The 19,156-nt window shown below is 50.3% G+C and overlaps 1 long non-coding RNA gene across 1 annotated transcript in view; it reads right to left on the reverse strand.

Annotated features, from left to right (window-relative positions):
- Nucleotides 1-442: 442 nt before the first annotated feature.
- The window catches only part of LOC310889065, a 28,072-nt gene continuing 9,358 nt past the window's right edge, over nucleotides 443-19,156 (reverse strand). Inside the window, exons 2-3 of the long non-coding RNA XR_014576349.1 lie at nucleotides 8,942-9,101; nucleotides 443-2,345 (exon numbers count right to left, since the gene is read on the reverse strand). This is a non-coding gene — a long non-coding RNA (uncharacterized lncRNA). The remainder of the gene's footprint in view (nucleotides 2,346-8,941; nucleotides 9,102-19,156) is intronic.

The raw sequence follows: 19,156 nt of genomic DNA on the forward strand, positions 1-19,156 counted from the left end.
TTTTGTTGATGCACCACAGCATTTTTTTTTCTTTATAAATACCTAGGTGTGATTCAAACCTTGCCTCAAAAGGCAGAACCACTGCAAATAGCCACTGCTCCACCAGGTGCTAAAGCACATTATGAAAGCCATGCAATGTGTCATGAAAGAGTAATTTGACATAAGCTTAGGAGTCCAAAAGACCTTTCTGATGGCCACAGATAAAAAATCCGACACAAGTAATATTGGCGAGGGCTTAGAGACCCAATCCTGCAAAGAGCAGGTGCCCGCAGATAACGATGCTGCCTGGAGGGGGCTGCTGCCGGAGCGCTGCGCCTCTGCCCCTGCCCGAGGTGCACAGGTCACAAATCCTTCCCTGCCTCCGCTTTTACCCACCAGCCGTGAGTCTGCTGCTGCACCAAGTTATTCTCGTCTTCTGTGCTGCTCCAGAAGTACAAATAAATCCAGGCGGAGGCTGGGCTCTTTAGAAGCCAGCGATGTGTTAAGTAGTCTCTCAAATGCACACAGGCACTTAGAGAAAAGCAGTTGTTTATCTTGCCCTGTTCCTTCGTGGGACAGAGCCTGGAGGCCCAGCCATCCCCAGAACGGTGCTGGGCAGGATGGTGCTGGGCAGGGTTATTTCAGTGCCGCCTGCAGCAGGGGAATCGAGGGGCACAGAGGGGCTGCGAGCACTCGGAGGCAAGTTTGTTTCCCGCTGTACGGCAGCCAGAAAAGCAGGTGATTCCCCAGGCACCAGGTTGCTATGAAGAAAATTAATAATTAATGCCGCAGAACAATTAATGCTGTGGTGGTTGGAAGCACTGCTGTCGCGGGTGGCACTGCCGTTATCAGGGGGACGCAGCGCCGCAGCGGCTCCTGCCCGCAGCGCCCAGCCGTGGGGTGGCAGCTCTGCAGGGAGGAGGTGATGCTCTCCTCTCCTCTCCTCTCCTCTCCTCTCCTCTCCTCTCCTCTCCTCTCCTCTCCTCTCCTCTCCTCTCCTCTCCTCTCCTCTCCTCTCCTCTCCTCTCCTCTCCTCTCCTCTCCTCTCCTCTCCTCTCCTCTCCTCTCCTCTCCTCTCCTCTCCTTCCTGGCCCCGTGTTTTGGCCGCTGTGTTCCATGGTTTTGCTGCCTGTGGCCTGTTATTTCCCTGGGAGCTGGAGCCTGGCTGACCCATCCCCAGCAACTCTGTGCTTCCCCTGGGGAAAAGGGGGACCCTAGCGGGATAACTTCCCCCCTCATTCAGCATTTTCTAATAACTGTAATCCTTCCTTCCCTGTAGAAGGTTTTTCTGGATGCCAGCATTGCAAGTCTCTTCTTTCTTTCTTTTTTCTTTCTTTTATTTTTTTCTTTTTTTTTTTTCCCCCAAAAGATGCTTTGAGATACGCCGATTCCTCCCAGTGCCAGTTAAAATCTGCCTCTGGCAGCAGCACTTCCCCAGTGACATTTTCAAATGCCTGAAGAAGAGTCACCGCACCGCCTGTCAGATTTCCGCGAGTGGACGCCATCAGCAGCGCGACAGAACATCTTTTATTCCCAATAAAGATGTGCAAAATTATCAAGCCCAAGTTAATGTGTAGGTTGGAAATACTTGTCCCGAATAACGGGATAGTTTACAACCCGTCTCTACTTTTGACATGCTGATATCCTCAAATAGCAACAATAAAGCTTCTGTCTTCTTTCAAGATATTTGTCATCTTTTGATCTTAAGCCAGAAAAAATTGAATTCTGGGAGATCAAAACTACAAAACTGATAGCTTATATCCTCAGCAAGTGCTTATCAAGTGTAATCCAGAAAGATGGCACATTTCAAAAGTGACAATGAATAAAGTTCAGCTCCCTGCAAAAAAAGTAAACAAACTTCAAACAGAAGTAGCTTTAGCAGTCCGTGAATTTCCTTCTAATACTGTGCTAAATAACGGCTCTTTTCTCTTAGTCTGACTCGCAGGAATTTTCAGTGAAATTAAGGCCACCAAAGCCGCATAACGCATGATTTCAAGGAGGAGATGCCAAGTGAAACACCGCGTAAACCCACCCCGCTCTGCCACAGCCGCTGCCCTGGGGGCCGGTGGCCTCTGCCCACCTTGCTGACCCGGTTCTGTGCAAGCGGCACCGTTCGCTATGGGACAGCCCGTTTGGAAATCCTTGGGCTAAAACACGCTGGGATGAGTCCTTCCCCTCCCTGCTGGAGGGGTGCTGGGCTCGGCAAGCAGCCTGGGGACAGCCGCTGGGGCTGTGGGTGCTGCCCCTGCCCAGCCCCAGCCCCGCTCCTGTCTCCAGACTGCACGGGCCAGCCCTCGCCCAGTGGCCATCGCTGGTCCCCGTTCGCTTCTCTCCTGCTGACCCCGGTGTCCGACCGTTGACTGCACCTGGAGAGGGTGAAAAAAAAACGACATGGGAAAACGGCATTAAAAAAGTCTAAGGATTCTTGAAACCCTTTTTATCAGCGCTAAGGCTACGAGGCAGACAGAGGAAAACAAAGTCAGCAGTGGTTGTAAATTGTCTGGAAACCATAAATTAAAATTAAAGAGTTCAAATATGATATAAAATCATTTAATCTGGATGATTTATGCTCATTCTCAGATGCAATTATTTACTAACGCTTCTGTTTATTGCTCTTTTGACTTTTTTAATTACTGTATTCCAAAAATTCAATTACCGAGTGTAGTATATATTTCAAGCAATAGTATTGTAAATAAAAAGAGAACCAATTAATAATGTGCTTAGTCTAGCAAAGCTAAATCAAGTGTAATACAAAGTGCCTGGGAACTTGATCAAGGGCTGAACGCTGATAGAGAAGACCCCATCCCGCGGCGCAGGGGCTGCACCCGGGGGGCTGCGCTGGGTGAGCAGGAGCCTGGGCAGTGCTCGAGGAGCTGGGACGGATGATTGGGGTTTTGGGTGCTGGCCACCCCACGGGCTGCCACGGGCTGGGGCAGTGCCCCGGTGTCTGTCCGGTTGTCGGCAGCCCTGAGCGTCCCCCGTGCGTGGGGACAGCTTGGGGCAGGGTTTAACTTTGGGAATGTTTTCATAATAAATGTTTTTTCTTTTTATCTCGTTCTGTCAACAGACTTTGACATTACTAGAAAAATCAATTTCTAGTCACCTCAGGAAGATTGTTCAACAAATATCTCGTCTGAGACCTTTGCTTGTAAATGATATTTGCTTTCTCTCTCTATAAATATATACACACGCTGGTACAACAGAGACAAAGGCGAGTGTTTATGCTGCACAGAATGCTATAGGTGGGCCCAAGCTGTCTGATATAACATTGTTATGAAAGAAAAGCCTGACAGAGTATTTTAAAATAGGAAGAATGCATTTTTCCATAGCCTCTTTCTCAGAAATGGCTGAATTTTTTTTTTGACCCTTGGTGCACGTGTGTGCATGGGGATGGGGGCTCGGGGACCGGCCCCGGCTGACCCCAGCTCGCTCCCATGCCTCAGGTGATCAGCGCTGGCAGCGGCCCCTTTTCACCTAAAAAAAAAAAAATTAAAAAATATTTACTGCCTTGTGTAGAGCTAATTTCTCTTTCTGCATCATGTGCCCAGTAAATCTATCATCCCGCAGTCTAGCAGCTCCAGTATTTCACATGTAACACGGTACGAGAAGTAGTGATTTGTGAAATGCGATAGCTGCTCTGTCTGCAAGGCTGCAGCTCACATAAAACTGGGGAGTTTTAAAAGCCATAAGTAAAGCTTCAACCAGAACAGGAGAAAGAAAGTGCTCTCCAAATCTTCTTCTGTCCTCAGGACAAAAAAAAGAAAAAAAGAAAAAAAAGAAAAAAAAAAAGCCTTATAAACTGGAATTGATTCTTGTAAAACCTTCATAAAAAATAAATCCAAACATTTAGGAACATCTGTTGTGGAGCTCAAGATTTCTTTGAATGAGTCCATCCTCGGAGGTGTGTGACTGGGCACATCCTATAACAAAGCACCTTCCTACTGGATTCTGGTCTTTGCAATATTAATTAGGATTAATTTTTAACTCATAAATAATTGTGTGATGTATGAGAACGGCATCTCTGCAGCGAGCCTGTCGGGCTGAGGCATGTGCAGGGGTGGGCGGTGGGATGCTGTAAGGTTTTTCCTGCTTGTGGTGCATGTAGCCATGTGTGTAGGGGACACGGATGGGACGCAGCCCCGCAGCCAGCACGGCCCAGCCCCTCCGTGTCCCTGTGTCCCCACGTCCCCATCCCCTTCCCTGGGGCCAGCTCTGCGGGGAGCCACCCTCACGTGGCTGGATGGGGACACTGTGAGCCCGGGGCTACGTGGAGCTTGACCCCAAACCCAGCGCTACCCACAGCCTTACAGCAGGCACACATCACTGCCGTATTCAGGTGCCCAAATCTCCCAGGTTCCTGCTTTTGGGGGGTCTGCAGGGTGTCAGACCACGGGAGCAGAGGTGGGTTTCCTGCACCTCCTATTTATTAATGGGAGTCATATGGCCGAATCCCTGCGTGCCGCGCTGCCCCCTGCATATCCATATGGTCCCGAGGACTCCAGTACGCCGTGTGTCTGAAGGTACTGAACGGCTTAATTAGAATATTAAACTGATTTACAGTTCCTAAATAATAGGTATCATTAAGCTAACTCTGCTCAAAAAGGGGTTTGACACATGTACACTTCTAGCTATAACATATGGAGCAAAATCCCGAGCAGTCAGCAAAGAGGCGCAGCGGCAGCTTGAAGCCGGACATCGCAGCCCCGCAAGATGTATGGATGCAGGAGAGCAAAGCGAGCCGAGGTGAAGGGCATCCTGCGGAGAGAGCAACCTCAGGTGCTTGCTACCGGTGCATTTTGTAAGGACAGGGGAAGGGCAGCGCATAGCGCCGGCGGAGGTGGGCACGCTGGGTTTGTGTAGCCGTGGGGCGCATGGGCTGCCCCAGGTGCTTGGGGGGTTTTCCCCCCGAGGAACAGCTGATCCCATAGGCAGGGTTGGCACAGGACAGTGAGGTGCACCAAGGGCTGCCAGGGAGCAAAAAGAGAATTGTTTGCAGAATTTCCCTCTCCCTCGCTATTTCTCCCCAGAACTGCTCACTCCTCTTTGGAGTCCCGTCACGATGCAGAAATGTATTTAATTTTTTCACACACATTAGCTAATGCCGCATCAGAAGACAGCAAGACTGACTTTTTGAACATTTCAGCATGAACATTTATTCTTCCAAATTAAATTTTAAAGGTTTAGCTCCTCATGCAGAATAAGCCCCTAAGGGATGTTTGCACTAAAGGAGAAATTTTTATGGAAAAAGTGTTTCTCTTCTGAACTTTGAACAGAAACTAGAAGAGAAACCTGGAAGGGGAGGGGGAGGGGAAGTGTCACCGACTACTGGGCCTTGGTGCAGAATGCCGAGAGCCCTTGGATCCTCATCTTCGATTAGAAAATTTAACATCGAGGCCCTGCATTTGCATTGCGTGCCTGGTAAAACCCAGCGCTACCAAGGGGGAAAATGGAAAAAGTGAATTTTAGCAATGGTTTGAGGATGTCTAAGGGTGGAGGGGGGGGGGACTGTAGGGTTTTCTTTGTGTTTACACGAAAACCGTTCCAGATGGTGGTTAGGAGGAATTTACACCCAGACCAGATGCAGCCTGGTTCGTCTAGACTTGTTTCTGCTGCGGGACAGACGCAGGAGCTTGTCGTAGGAAAGAAGTCCCTGAACCAAGGATTTCATTACAAAAAGTTATTATCAACTAAATAGTAAACGTGCTACCTGGCTAGAAGAAAGTATTAAAAGATATTTACACTTGAAAAGAAGTAATTAGTAGTAGTTCAATCTCTACAGAAAGTGCCGGGACAGGACAGAGGAGTGAGTGTAAATAGATAGAGACAAGAGAGATTTATTATTAAATTAAAGTCACTTAATTACTGCAAATGTTAAATATGCAGTTTTCTGACATTTAAATGATATTTTTCACCAAAATTAAAATGAATTGTCCACTCTGAATTCCCACTTCTTAGACAGCATGTAAATGTCAGTCCTAAATTAAAGTTAACTAGGATCGGTGTCTGCTATCCATTTCAAAAAAAAAAAGAAAAGAAAAAAAAAAAGAAAAAAGAAAAAAGAAAAAAAAAAGATTTAATTAGAATCAATAAAGCACTTTTTATTGAAGTTTCCAGCCTGTGCTGGATTCCGAGCACACGGGAAGCCGCTAACGCCAGCCGCCCGAGGATCTTAGCAGCTTCGGGTCAAAGGCGAGCGCTGCCGCTCCACCTGCGCCGGCTGCGGGGCTCTGACCCCCGCCAGCACCGCCGAGCTGCTGGACGGGGACGGGGACGGGGACGGGGACGGGATGGGGATGGGGATGGGGATGGGGATGGGGATGGGGATGGGGATGGGGATGGGGATGGGGATGGGGATGGGGATGGGGATGGGGATGGGGATGGGGATGGGGATGGGGATGGGGATGGGGATGGGGACGGGGATGGGGACGGGGGCGGTGGCAGGGGTGGGGGTGCTGGGAGGAGCGGATAAGTGAGAGCAGACCCTCGGCGGGACCAAGCCAGCAACGCCGCGCTGATTTACACCAGACGAGAATCTGCTCCCGCGCCTTTTTTCTTGCTGTGTGTTTTTGGATGGGCTCCATTCAAGCTGTGAGGTAAGCACACTGCCTTTTGACTTGCAATTAAAAACACTATTTTTAACTTAAATACATCCTCTGAACTCCTCAGAGTGTTTTCATAAAAAGAAATCAAAACATATCTACCCGTGCTTTCAGTTAAAAATGATGAAAAGCCCTTTAATCCGCAAATGTATATATGTTACTAGGGCTTTGATTAAACAGTCTGTCCCTGTTCAGAACGTTTTTCCCCAAATGTTCTGCTGACTGGAGGTGTGCTCGAGCACACATGGGCACGTGCTGGCCTGGGAGGGCGAGCAGCGCCCCGTCCTCACAGCTCTTCCTTCAGGCACAAGCTCACCTACTCACGCCGACATTTCAGCAGAGCAGCTTTTTCATGTTGCCAGTCCGCTTTATTTTTTTTTTAAATCATTTCTGTGAGCTGCACAACTACTGTACTCATAATCACCGCTGCGTGGAAGTGATTATATTAAAGGCCTTTTTACAGTGCATGCACTCAGATCGAGATGTAATATGCATTTCATATCCCCTGACTCCCTGTCCTAAAATAGAGACAAAACATTCTGTAATGTCAGATTGCTTTGAATTAGTTTTAATTTGATTAGAAATATCCCACAAGGCTGCCCTCGTACGTAGAGATTATGTATAATTAATGCTGTGATCAATTAGATCTGAATTGTTAGTCCATCAAGAAGCAATAACATGGGCTCTGATTTTCAAAGAGTTTTCCCCTAATCGTCTTGTTCTAGGGCTCTTTATGATGAGACACAAAAGCTCCTAAATTAGGACAACACGGTCCCGCACACATTCAGAAGAAGCGTCCCCCGGCTTGATGCTGACGAACACATACGGGATGTGGCAGGCCAGCCCCGACTCCTCGCACAGGGATCTGTGCCCAGCCAGCCCTGCTGGGGCCCCCTGCTCTGACTCCATCACCGGTGCACTTCCAGAGTGTTTGTTAAAGATTAAAATTCATTTCATTTCCCCTCTGTCGGAGGCTGATGCTTGTGGCGCGGCCTGACCTGACCCGAAATCCTGGTGCCGTCCCCAGGTCCCTGCTGCCCGTCCCCTCGTGCCAAGGCGGGCGGGCAGCTGTTGGAGGTGGCAGTGGAGGGACACGGTCAGAAGCCACCCGATGGCATGGCTGGGGCAGGCATGAAGTGGGTGATGAGGACAACCCCGTTTTCTTAATCAGTGAACCCACATGTGGAACCCAGTCACGCTGTCGGGTGACGCAGCCACTCGCGGAGTCCTGTCCCTGTACTGCAGCAGCCGGCTGGTGCAAGGCTTCGTGGCCTTGGCCGTGCCTGCGAATGCTGCTCTGATGTCCCTCATGGGCTCCCCAGGCCTTCTCGTGGCTGGGCCGTGCCGGCTCCTGTCTGACCGGTGACCGCAGGGCTGGCGGCGAGCGGGGCAGCCCCAGTCTGGACAAACACACCGCGAGCGGCCTAGGCCGGCCAGCAGCTGCTGGCAGCGCACCCCAGTCGTGTGTCAGACATTTATGACTTACGAAGGGCAAAAGATGATCAATCCGAATCAAACATCGTACACGAGTAATTCAGTCAGCTCCTCTGGCAGCACGATCGTGCTTCTGGTGCACCCCACACCCCTCTGTGGCGAGTGCCCCCTCTTGCTGCCTGCAGCAGCGGCTCGAGGTCGGGGATGCGCGGCGGGGAACGCGCCCGGCTGCCTCCCGCGCGTTTCACAAATGCAGCAGAAATATTTCATCTTGGATTCACAGATGGTGGAGGAAGCCTACACCTGGTCTCCGCTGGGATTTAAACCTGTGACCTCGGAGACGTGTGAGAAAAATATGTCAGCACTCTTCCGCCGAGGCTATCACGAATAATGCGCCAAGCTGCCACACGGCGAGCAAGGTGCAAGATCGCCCTTCTGAAGTTGTAATAAAGTTGTGTACTTTAAAACGCGGATCAAGGTGGGAATTGTTTTCCAGTGTGCTACACGAAAAATCTCTAAATAATTCATAGGAATTTATTATTCAATGAGTAATTCCTACAAAAGCTAAAATCAGGCAGTTGAAGCCCTCAGGAATGTTTTCCTCCTAACTGCTACACATGTCAGTCTGCGAGCCGAGGTATGAATATTTTAAGTACGACAACTTTTTTTTCCCTTTTTAACAGACTGTATGTGTCACTGCAGGCCATAGCCAGAACTGGCCAAAACTCTTAATTTACACTCCATGAGGAATGATAACGTTCTGACACTTGCTCCAGGCTGGAAAAAAAAAAATGTATAAATGTTTTTAAAATTTCTCAGGAAAAGGGGTTTCCCCACCGACTCTTATTTTTTGGACTCTCCTCTGTTTTTCAGAATTTCACCTCAGATGTTGTTTTAATTTCTGTGTGCATAAGACATGTACTGCTTACACTGCACCGCTGATCTCAGTCGCAGGACCGTGTGTCAGCGTTGCCTGTGGTGGTTCCTCTGTGTCCGTGAATCTGCAAATTCAACGCTGCGTGTTTGGGAAGGTCTGGCCTTTTGTGAGGAGCACATCAACCCAAAAGATCGTGTAATCGGCTGTGGATTCTGGAATAAAACAATAAATGAGGCTTTCAAATCATTTTAGAGTGATGAAAAGTACATTGTTCTTGGGAGGATAAAATGTTTCTATTGGTATCTATTTGCAAATTTCCTTGATGATTAATAAGCAGGATGCAAACAAAAATAATAATAATAATAATAAAAATGCTATACTTGATTCTATACTGACAAACTAAGTGCTAGTATGTCACACCATTGTGATAACAGGAACACAGAAGAAAAGCATTAGAAAAATTGAAATGTTTAAAATAGCAGAATAAAACTTTGAATGTACATTTTTGTTTCCAAATGTTTTTTCTTTATAATTTATTTTTGCCAAGTGTGATGTCCTGACAAAAATGGTTTTATTCAAACTGTTCTTTCCTGTAAGAAACAATTTCAGTCAGCATTTTCCTGCCCAGCCTCAGTCACAACGTGTCGTGCTCTCAGAGCTTGCTTAAAATAGGCAATAAAATATTTCACTTGAGGCTTTTGAAGCTTGCAGCTGGTTTAAGAACACCTTTCCGTGGTGCAGTGCTAGCGGCTGTGGGCTGCACCCCGCCACCAGGGCCACCCCGTGCAGGCAGGACCCCGGCACCCAGCTGGCCCTGCAGCCCCCGCACCGCTTTTGCCTGCGAGGAAATTCTTTCCCTTTTCTTGTTTATTTGCTTCTTCATTTCATTTGTTTTGGTGTTTTGGACAGCACGCACAAACGGCATTTAATCAAGCATTTCCTGATTATGTTTTTTTTTTTTTTTCCATTTTTTTCCCTTTCTCTTTCAAACCCCGTCAGAAAGGCACTGCCCCGTGCTCGTTTCTCACGGCCTGCTGGTGTGCCCAGGCAGGCTTCGGGCCCTGAACCTCCAGGAGCCGGGGTGGTGCTGCCCTTCGGCTGCAAGGTGCCGTGGCCCTCACAGGGCTGCTCTCAGCACCTGCCCTGGGTCCTGCAGGAGCTCGCCCGGCATTTGGTGCTGGCAGGGGACGTGCCACCACGTGCTGCGGTTTGCTCTGGGGGCTGCTGCTGCAAGCCCAGCAGGAGGACAACCTGCCTTGCTGAGGGTGGCCCTGCCCCAAACGCCCTGAAATCGCTGCTCTGCGAGCAACGACATATCTGCTGACGTGCAAACGTATCGGGTCGTTCTGGGGGAGATGCAGGTTCCACGTGTTAGAGGTGGAGGTGCGGGAGGTCCCATCCCGAGGACACCCAGTGCCGGAGCCCTCTGTCACCTCCCTGGGTAATTCCCTCCTAGGGGGAAAAAAAAAACCTCCCGGCACACACACACAGAGCCACTTTTCATTATTTTGTGTCACTCATTTCTCATTTGTTGCTATGCATATTGTGCCATTATAACAGGAAATTACATTTGCATCTTGTGTGGCACAAGCATGTTGTGAATATCATAAAAACACATATGGTCATAAATGGTTTAAAAAAAAGGCGATAAAACTGACATTTAGAAAACAGCTTTTGAAAAGAGAAAACATGTTCATAGAGCTTTTGTACATTTCTTCTATGTGAAAAATTCTCCGGTCCCATTTCAGAAGCTTTTTAGGCAAACTTCTTAATTTTTTTCTTCATATTAGTTTCAATGGTTTGGAAATTCTACTTTGTCTTTTGAGTTCGAATATCCTAAAATTGCACAAAAAAAAAATCTGAACAAGTCCAATGAGCCTAATTTCGTGTTGCAAGTAGACTTTCTGTTTTCTATGTAACTGCCGTGCACATGTCTGATTTTATTCAGGGGTGCGCGGATTTGAACACAGTTTTAAGCACAAGTCTTTAATTTCAAGCAAATCTGGAGGGTGGTGGAATGCAGCTGCAACGTGTTTGCGTGCTTGGGAGCGGGGTCCCAGCCGTATTGACGTGGACAGGTTGGCTGTGGGAGCTGAGCTTGAGCCGAACTTCCCTGAATCCTGCCAGTGTCAAGGGCGGGTTAGTTCATATCAGCATCCTTTCGTGGAAGGCCCGAGGAACAGCAGAAGTCAGTGCACAACATAAGATGGCAACTTTAAGAAAGAAAAAAAATTACACAGGGAAACGATGTGCACTACGAGTCAGAGGTCTTGGATTAAGAACTCTGTCTCCAGATTTATTCACGTGTTTTTCAGCCATTTCACGGTGCCCCTGACTTTTGCCAGGGCACACCCTCGTGCTGTCCCTGCCGGCCCCTGGTGCTCGCCATGCGAGGCCGTGGGCTGTGGCACCACCGCTGCTCACTGTCCCCCGAGGTTTTGTTTCTCGGTGGCTGGGTACATAACCATCTTCTCGAAGCTGTTTTTGCCATCAGTCAGCTGTGGCTCTTGGTCCAACTTAGTGTCTGAGGGAAGATTTCTGCTAGTCATTGCGCTGTGCTCACAGCAGGGAATTCATTCTAATTTTCCAGGGCTGTAAACTGCAAACCTTTTATCTGTAGCCTTTAACACGATCTGTGACAAGCAGATCCGATGTTAGCATGCTATGCTATAAATCCTCCTGAAATGTTCCTTTACACAGAAATTATGGTACTGATTCATGATCCAAATACGGATTTTCAGTGTGGGCCTTGCCAAGCCGCCAGCTCTACCTTCTGCTTGAAATGCTCATGAGGACTGTCTACCAAGCAAACGAGCTTTACACCAGGGGAGGAGGAAGCCTTACAAGCAGCACCAAATCTTCTGCTTTTCTGACCAGTCGTGGGAGAGGGCTTCGCTGCCACGGGGCCGTGTCCTCTCCTGGCAGATGCGGCGTGGCAGTGTTGGGAGGCAGGCGGCTGCACACGCTGCCCAGCGCCAGGACGCTCACCTCGCACGTTTCTGCAGGTTTCATGCAAACTGAGCCTGGTGCCCACCCCTTGAGCACCGGCTGCCCGCGGGTCCCCCTGTCAGGGCAGGGGCCGATGGCACCGTGGGGACCCCCGCCAGCCTTGTGGCAGCCCAGTGCCCGCAGCCCCGCGCTCCCGGCGGCTGCACCCAGCTGGGGCTCCTCCGGTGGCACGAGGGGGCCAGCGGTGTCTGCGGCCTCCAGGCACCTCATCTGCCCGACTGCGGCCCTGCCACCCCCATCCTGCGGCAGGAGCGATGGGGGAAAGGTGAAGCCCCCTGCTGCTCCGCCTGCGTGCCTCCGGGCTGCCCGCAGGCACCGAGGGAGCTCCTTGGGCAGGGAAGGCTCCCGCACCCCCCGCTCCCCTGGAAGCGCACCAGCCTCTCCGAGCCGAGCATCTGGCCTCATGTCTGAGACGCAAATAGACATGGGGAAGGCTGGGAGTCTACACTCGGGTTTCTAAATCCACAGTTAGGCACACACTGACAAAGTTGTGACTTGCAGAAGCACAAGGTAGGGAAAGGAAGAAATTTCAATCCCCGTGCCAGCTGCCTGTTTATCCGCTGCTCCCAGCCCGGTGTAATTCTTCCCCCTAGTTTTCAATAACGGAATAGTTGACATTCCTTTCAGCTCAGAAACTGCGACTGCAGAGCCGTCCTGATCCTCCTGCCTCAGAGAAACACCCTTGCTCTGAAGCACCCTCGCCACGGAGCACGTTAGGTTGAAAAGGAGCTGGTGAAGGAAACAAAGGGGAAGGAGGAAGGATGGGAGCGGGGGCAGCAGCCAGCCCTTGGAAAGGCCTCGGTTGCCTGACGTGACACAGATGTCCTACACAGCTACATGTGAACCATCGGCTCCTCCGTGACTCATTTCTTCATCTGCTGAATGGAGGCAATTGTTACATTTCCATAAAGCAAATAAAATCAGCAGACACCCACGAATCTGCCTTCTCCCCATCTCCATGCACTCCTCCCCATCCTTTTCACACAGTGCGGCTCCGCGGCGACACCTCCACCTCTGCCCAGTGCTCCCCAAGTCTCAGCAGCCTCCTCCCAGCCCCGTCTGCTGCCCCGGGCACGGTGCCGTGGGGAGCAGGAGGGAGAGGAGCAGGAGATCGAGGAGGAGGAGAAGGAGGAGGAGGAGGAGGAGGAGGAGGAGGAAGAAGAGGAGGACAAGGGTGAAGACGAGGAGGTCAAGGCTCAGGAAGGAGTCCCGTGGAGAGCGCAGTTTCCCCACTGCTCAGATAACAGAAAGGGGTTGCAACGTGTCAGTGGGATGTAGGGCAATATTTCACCTCTTTTAGCCTCCCACAGCTCCGCTTGTATCAGAGCACGTAGGATTTTACCCCACATTTATAAGAGGTGCTGCTCAGAGCCGGCTCGGTCAGCTGCGCCTCGCCCTCATCTGATGTGGTCTTCGCGTCTGCATTTTTTTCTGCCATTCAGCCTGATTTCTGATTGCACATTCTCTTTTAATATGAATATGAACATTTTGTACTTCCTGAATTTAGATAGGTGTCATATTTGTTGCTGAGCACCCATAATTTTTGGAAGAGTGTTTGTACTGAAAATGGAAACCTGTCATTTCTCTGCAGCTCCCTTCTACATTTAATTACATCAGCTATTGTATCTGAATGTTTCACATCTCCTCTGTTAAATTATGATAATGTTGCTCAGATTAAAACTAACATGCATATCAAAAATTCTATAACCGTATACAATTTTCCCCATTCTTTTTAAAATTTCCGCAGGCACTGATCGCTCAATGGAGTTGTACCTCTGATCATAATAAACCATCAAAAATAGGTGACTGATACAGAAACTTGAATATTAAGTCCCCATTTAAGCAAATCGCTTTTATTCACCCTCTGCCGAGAAAACCTAGGAACTGGAAGCACTGATATTTTGGAGCCAAACATTCAGCATTTGATAATTAGCATAAATTAAGTGGGTGGGAGAAAGAGAGAGACCTGCGGTGGGGACAGACGTGTCCCTGCCCCAGAGCAGCGCTGTGGCAGACGCTGCCACCGGCTTTGCCAGCGACCGTACCAGATTACAAACAAACAAACAGAAAATTAAAACATTTTGGAGCCTCTCGTGGAGGAGTTCATATCGTATTGTTTGTGGCAAAGCCGAAGTGTGACCCTTGATGTTTTTTCCTGCAGGATGCTTTGTAAGGGGCGTCGTGGTCTTGTGGTTGGACTCGATGACCTTGAAGGTGCTTTCCAACCTAGATGACTCTATGAAGACCTGAACAGCGCTTGTTTGGGTGTGTATGCTTTGAAAATGAGGTTGAAAAAAAAGTCCCAATCTTAGTCATATGTTATGTCCAGTAGACATACGATCTGTATTTCCAGGGAGCCGAGGGTTACTGCAAATCATCCCAAGGTTCACAGCGAGCCTGTTCTTCTTCTTATTTGTCTTTTGGTCATCCCCAATTAAAAAATGCCCTTCCTGGGCAAAGTAGTGCTCGCTCCCACATTGGAAAGTTTCTGTGCAAAAAAAAAGCTAATTATTCACCACAAAAAGAAGAGGCCGGCTCTTAGTCCGGGCCCAGCAGCCGCGGAGGGGCCGGTGTCACACCGCCGGGGCCGGGGCTGCCGGCGGCCGCCTGGTTGTCACTGCTGGGTGGCTTCGGGAGGCTGCGGTGCCGGGGTGCTGGGGATCTGTTGGAATAAAGCTAAAAGCACAGTCCCTGCAGAAAAGTGAGCGTGGTGCCCGTCAGCTCTGCCGGCGTGTGCAGGGTCCCGATGGCAGAGGCACCTTTGCAGCTCTGACCAGCACACAGCAACAGCCCGAGCCACCTGCCATAGAAAATCAAATAAAACCCAGGCTTGCTTGCGTGTTCTGTCCTGTGGCCTTTACTGGCACATCCTGACAACGCTTAGCTGTTCAGGCTTCACTGGGGAAAAGGCCTGTGAATATTTGTCCATGCAGTCACTGAAAGCAAATTATCAATTTCCAGAAAATTCCCCAAACGTTTTCCTGAAGGAGAAATTCACAGCTCCAGCAAGAGGCTGGCTGTGTGAGTCATTCGGTGGCGTTGCTATTTCCTGACGGCTGCCTTATGCAATCCCTGGTGTCAGCGCCGGCTCTGCGGGAGCTGTCCCGGGCCGGGGGGCACGCAGCCCCATCCCTTGGGGCGGCCGTGGGGCTGGCGCGAGCCCCCGCTGTTGGCTGAAGCCATGGGTTTGGCGGCAGTGGGACCTTTCTGCAGGACTAAGGGTTGCCACAGCGCTGGGCAGCAAGCCCCCTGCCCCAACAGCTGAGGGCACCTCCCCTCTCGTGGGCATGAGGCGAGGCCAACGCCTGCCCCCTGCCCATCGCTAGCAAAATGCTCAAACGCTGCAGAAACCAGCTGATTCTCCCTGCCTTTGTCCCTGCTGTGCCACAAAGATGGATCTGTCTCGCCGACACTAACAGAGTCCTCCAGCTGCCCTCCCCGCTTCCCTCTCGGTATTTTTAAGAATTTAAAATTAACACTGTATGACTAAATCCAGCCCTGGGCCCAGAGCCAAATGTGCAGCATGACACTCGGTGCAGAGCCGTGCGCTGAGAGCGCCTCTGCCATCCAGCAGCACCCTCCTCCTCCTCCTCCCCGAGCACCCAGAGCACCAAGGGGCTTCTGGTGTGCGCAGGGCAGGGGCTGGGGGAGCAGCCCGGGCTGTATGGGAGCAGGAAGGGGCCCTGGCACTTGCCAGGTGCCGTGGAGGTGCTGGGGATGCTCACGAGCAGCCCCGCCGCACGACTCGCAGCCAGGGGACCCCCAGCGCGGGAGCTGCCCCCGGCGCTGGGACACGGCCACCACCCAGCCAGGGGGAGAACCAGGCGGGGGGGGAGAAGGGGCGAGCGTGGCCGGGCTCGGGGTTGAGCGTGAGGACACAGCTGCGTCCCCTGGAAGGACCAGAGGCGGTTGCCTTGTCATGTATTAATAGAAGTTTTCTGTTTTAAATAACAAACACGGTAATCAACTTAGGTAACCTAACTGATTCTGCTTTGTTTTTTCAAATGCCCTGGAAATCGGATCTAAAGCAAAGACCCAGCAAGGAAGATGAATCATCTGATCAACAAGCAGAGCTCCAACCCACCCGTGGGCAGGCGTACCCAGGGCCTGTGCTCGCCAAAGCCCCGGCCCCACGAAGCCACCGCAGTGCCACCCGCCCCGGCCGTGCTGCAGGCCTGGGCTGCACTCGGGTGGGAAAGGGATGCAGGAATGGGATGCAGGGCTGTGCCATGGCACAGGGAACCCTCCACAGGGAAACTGGAACCAGGGTTTCTTCCATTTGTCAGAGCTTGGGACTGGGAGGATTTTAGATGATTTTTTTTTTTTTTTTTTGCCAGGAACTTCTCTTAGTAGCATAATGCAGCAACTTACAACCTAATAATAGCATCATAAATATTTATTAAAATACAAAAAATAATAAAGCAGGCAAAACCACCGTGCCTTACAACAAAAGCAGTGGCACTCAGTATCCCCAGAAAGCCACCACGCACCGGAGGCGTGAGGCTGAGCTGTAGTCACCCTCGGGCCGCGTCCCCTCCCGCGGCCAGGGAACGAGGCTGTCACCGCCACGGTTTGCTCTCCTCTCCCTTCGCTTTGGCAAGGAAGGCAGCTTGTGTTGTGGAAAGGGAGACACCATTTCTCCTTCATACAGCTCGATTTTTGGCAGGCCCTATAAAGTGGCAGGGCAGAAGCCTCTGCAACTGCCCCTCTCCGCCCTGCGGACGCGAGCAGCACCACCGACACGAGTGAGAGAAGGGAGCTCGCTCCCCAGCGCACAGACACATCCATTTTTAAAACCAGGCCTTCTGTGCTCTTTTTTTTTTTTTTTTTTTTTTTTCAGCTGTGTCTCTCCAAACCAAGCAAAAGATGTTCTCAGCTTAGTGGGATTAAAAAAAAACAAAGTACGGTAGAAGTATTCTGGCAGGCAAGGCGGCGTTTAACTAAAATGGTCTGCCACAGGCACATCTGAAATTAAGTTAGGCTTTAATGGCAAACAAAAACGGGAAATGGCTCTGCAAAAGAAAAAAGCCAACCACCCCAAACCCCATCATTTTTCTGGTGCCGCGAATCGCCTGAGGAGAGGCAGGTCCCCACGGCCACATGGCCGTGCGCTGTGCAGCCGCGCGCGGAAGGCAGATGCAGAGGATGAGGACGGAGCTCTTCCTCCCCGCACGAGGACAGGCAGCCCGGCCGGGGGCAGGAGGAGGGTGCGATGCGCAGCTCAGCGGCTGCTGCTCGGCTGTCCCCGTGCCAGTGCTGCCCGCTCACTCCGTTATCGGTGGCTTTCGCTGCTGCTCATAAGCAAAGCGCTCCCAATTCCTGTTCCAGAATTTGGAACTGGAGCAGAGAAACAGAAACGGGATGAAAATGACATGAGAGAAAAAACAGAGAGCACTGGTGCTTTGGAAGCCTGTTCAAGCCTATGATCTCCGGTGGTGTCTGTACTGAGAGAACAAACCCATGCTGGGCTCCGGGCGGGGGGGCAATGCCACCGGCCGGGCTGGGTGGCACGGGCTGCCCGCAGCCACAGCACCTCGGGCTGGGACCCTGCCCCGTGTCCCTGCCGGCTCCCCGGGGAAAGCTGGCAGTGCCGCGGCAGGGATGCAGGAGCCTTCCCTCCCAGGGAGCAAACCCCAGCCTGGCAGAAAACGCGCAGTGTGACGCTACCGTCCCCCACCTGGAGGCTGCTCCTGCGCAGGAAGCTAGGTGCGGCCTTGAAACTGCCTTTTAATAGTTGTCAGAGAAAGAGAAAAAGGCCGTTTTTTACTATCCGTTCTGAAAGAAGAATTCCCTTCAGTTCTTAAATGACGCGAGGAGCCACAGCACAGCTTTTCCCAGCTCCTGCCTCAGAGGCTGTGCGCAGCGCCCCGAGCTCTGCTGGGGAAGGGCCAGGGGGTGATGCTCCGCCGCGTCACGGTGAAACTGCACAGGAAGAGCTTTGTCGGTACACAGGAAAGCGATGTCTTCTGAGACAGGCATCCCTAAGCGCCAAGCAAGTGTTCAGCCAGTTATCGTGGTATCTACGGAGCATTGTAATGTTTCCGTCGAGGGAACACGAATTCCTGTTGTGTTTTGTTTTGTTCCTTTCCAGAGCAATGTTGTTTTTATAATGGTGTCTCAGGAACTTCTTTTGGACATCTGCAACATTGCACTTTCCCGGTTACCAGCCAAAGCACTTTTTATTTTTTTAAGCACAGTAAGAAAATACTTAATCAGACACATGCTGACAGACAGATTTGCTTTATCTTCATTGGGAAAACCCAGTGGAAGCAGCATTCCCGGCGACGGAGGAGATTTGGAGAGGGGACGGAAATGGAGCGGGAGGAGGCTCGGTCCCAGGCTGATGCTAACAATGCTCTTTCAGAGGTTCATAATGAACCTATTGAGAACACGGAGTTATTTGGAAAAATCCTCAACTGTGAGAAATATGCGCATGTTGCAGTTGAGTCACAAGTTGGCACAAGTGACACCAGAACATATTTTTTTAAGTGTACTTTTCTTTTACAGATTCAGAGACAAGGAACCATTATCATCATTTAATTTAATCTAAACCCCAGAATAGCTGCATCCAGCACAGTCCTGCTGCCGGGCTAGAACAGCCCTTTCATAAGGATATCTGTCTTGATTTTAAGACTTGAAGGGACAGACTTTCCATTATGTTTCTTGCTAGATGCTTCCAATGGCTAAATTTTCATCCCTGTTGAAAATTTGTACCAAAACCTGCTTATCTCTAGCCTGAAAGTATTTGGCTGTGACTTCCGCCATGGATCTCGGTAGCTTCCTGCCCGCAGGATTAAGAGACCCGTTCAAATCTATTCCCTGGCAGATATGTTAAGGCCTCTGGTTTCTTGTACCCTTCCCCATCCTCTTTGTTAAATTAACAGGTTTTCCACACAAAATATAGCTGCGAATATGCAGGATCTGAAGAAGGGTTTGTGCGCCTCAGAGCTGGGCTGGTTTTTGTCAACTGGAAAAAGCGATGGGTATGCCCTGAACCTTACCTGGGCTGCGCCATGTCCGATGCCCTGGACAAATTGCATTTTTACTGGAAAAAGTGGTTTCTTTACAAAGCATGTGAAACCATGCTGTTTTTTGAACAGTAGTCATAAAAAGAGGTGAAGGAGAAGGTATGTGGTTTGGTTTCTTCTTGATGTAATCATCTCACCCATTTTTCTCACATTTTTTCTCATATTTTCTCATATTCTCATATATATGTTCGTATATATTCTCATATATATTCTCATATATATTTTTCTCA

Source organism: Anser anser, assembly GCF_964211835.1.
Source record: "Anser anser genome assembly, chromosome: Z".
NCBI classification, from domain to species: Eukaryota; Metazoa; Chordata; class Aves; order Anseriformes; family Anatidae; genus Anser; species Anser anser.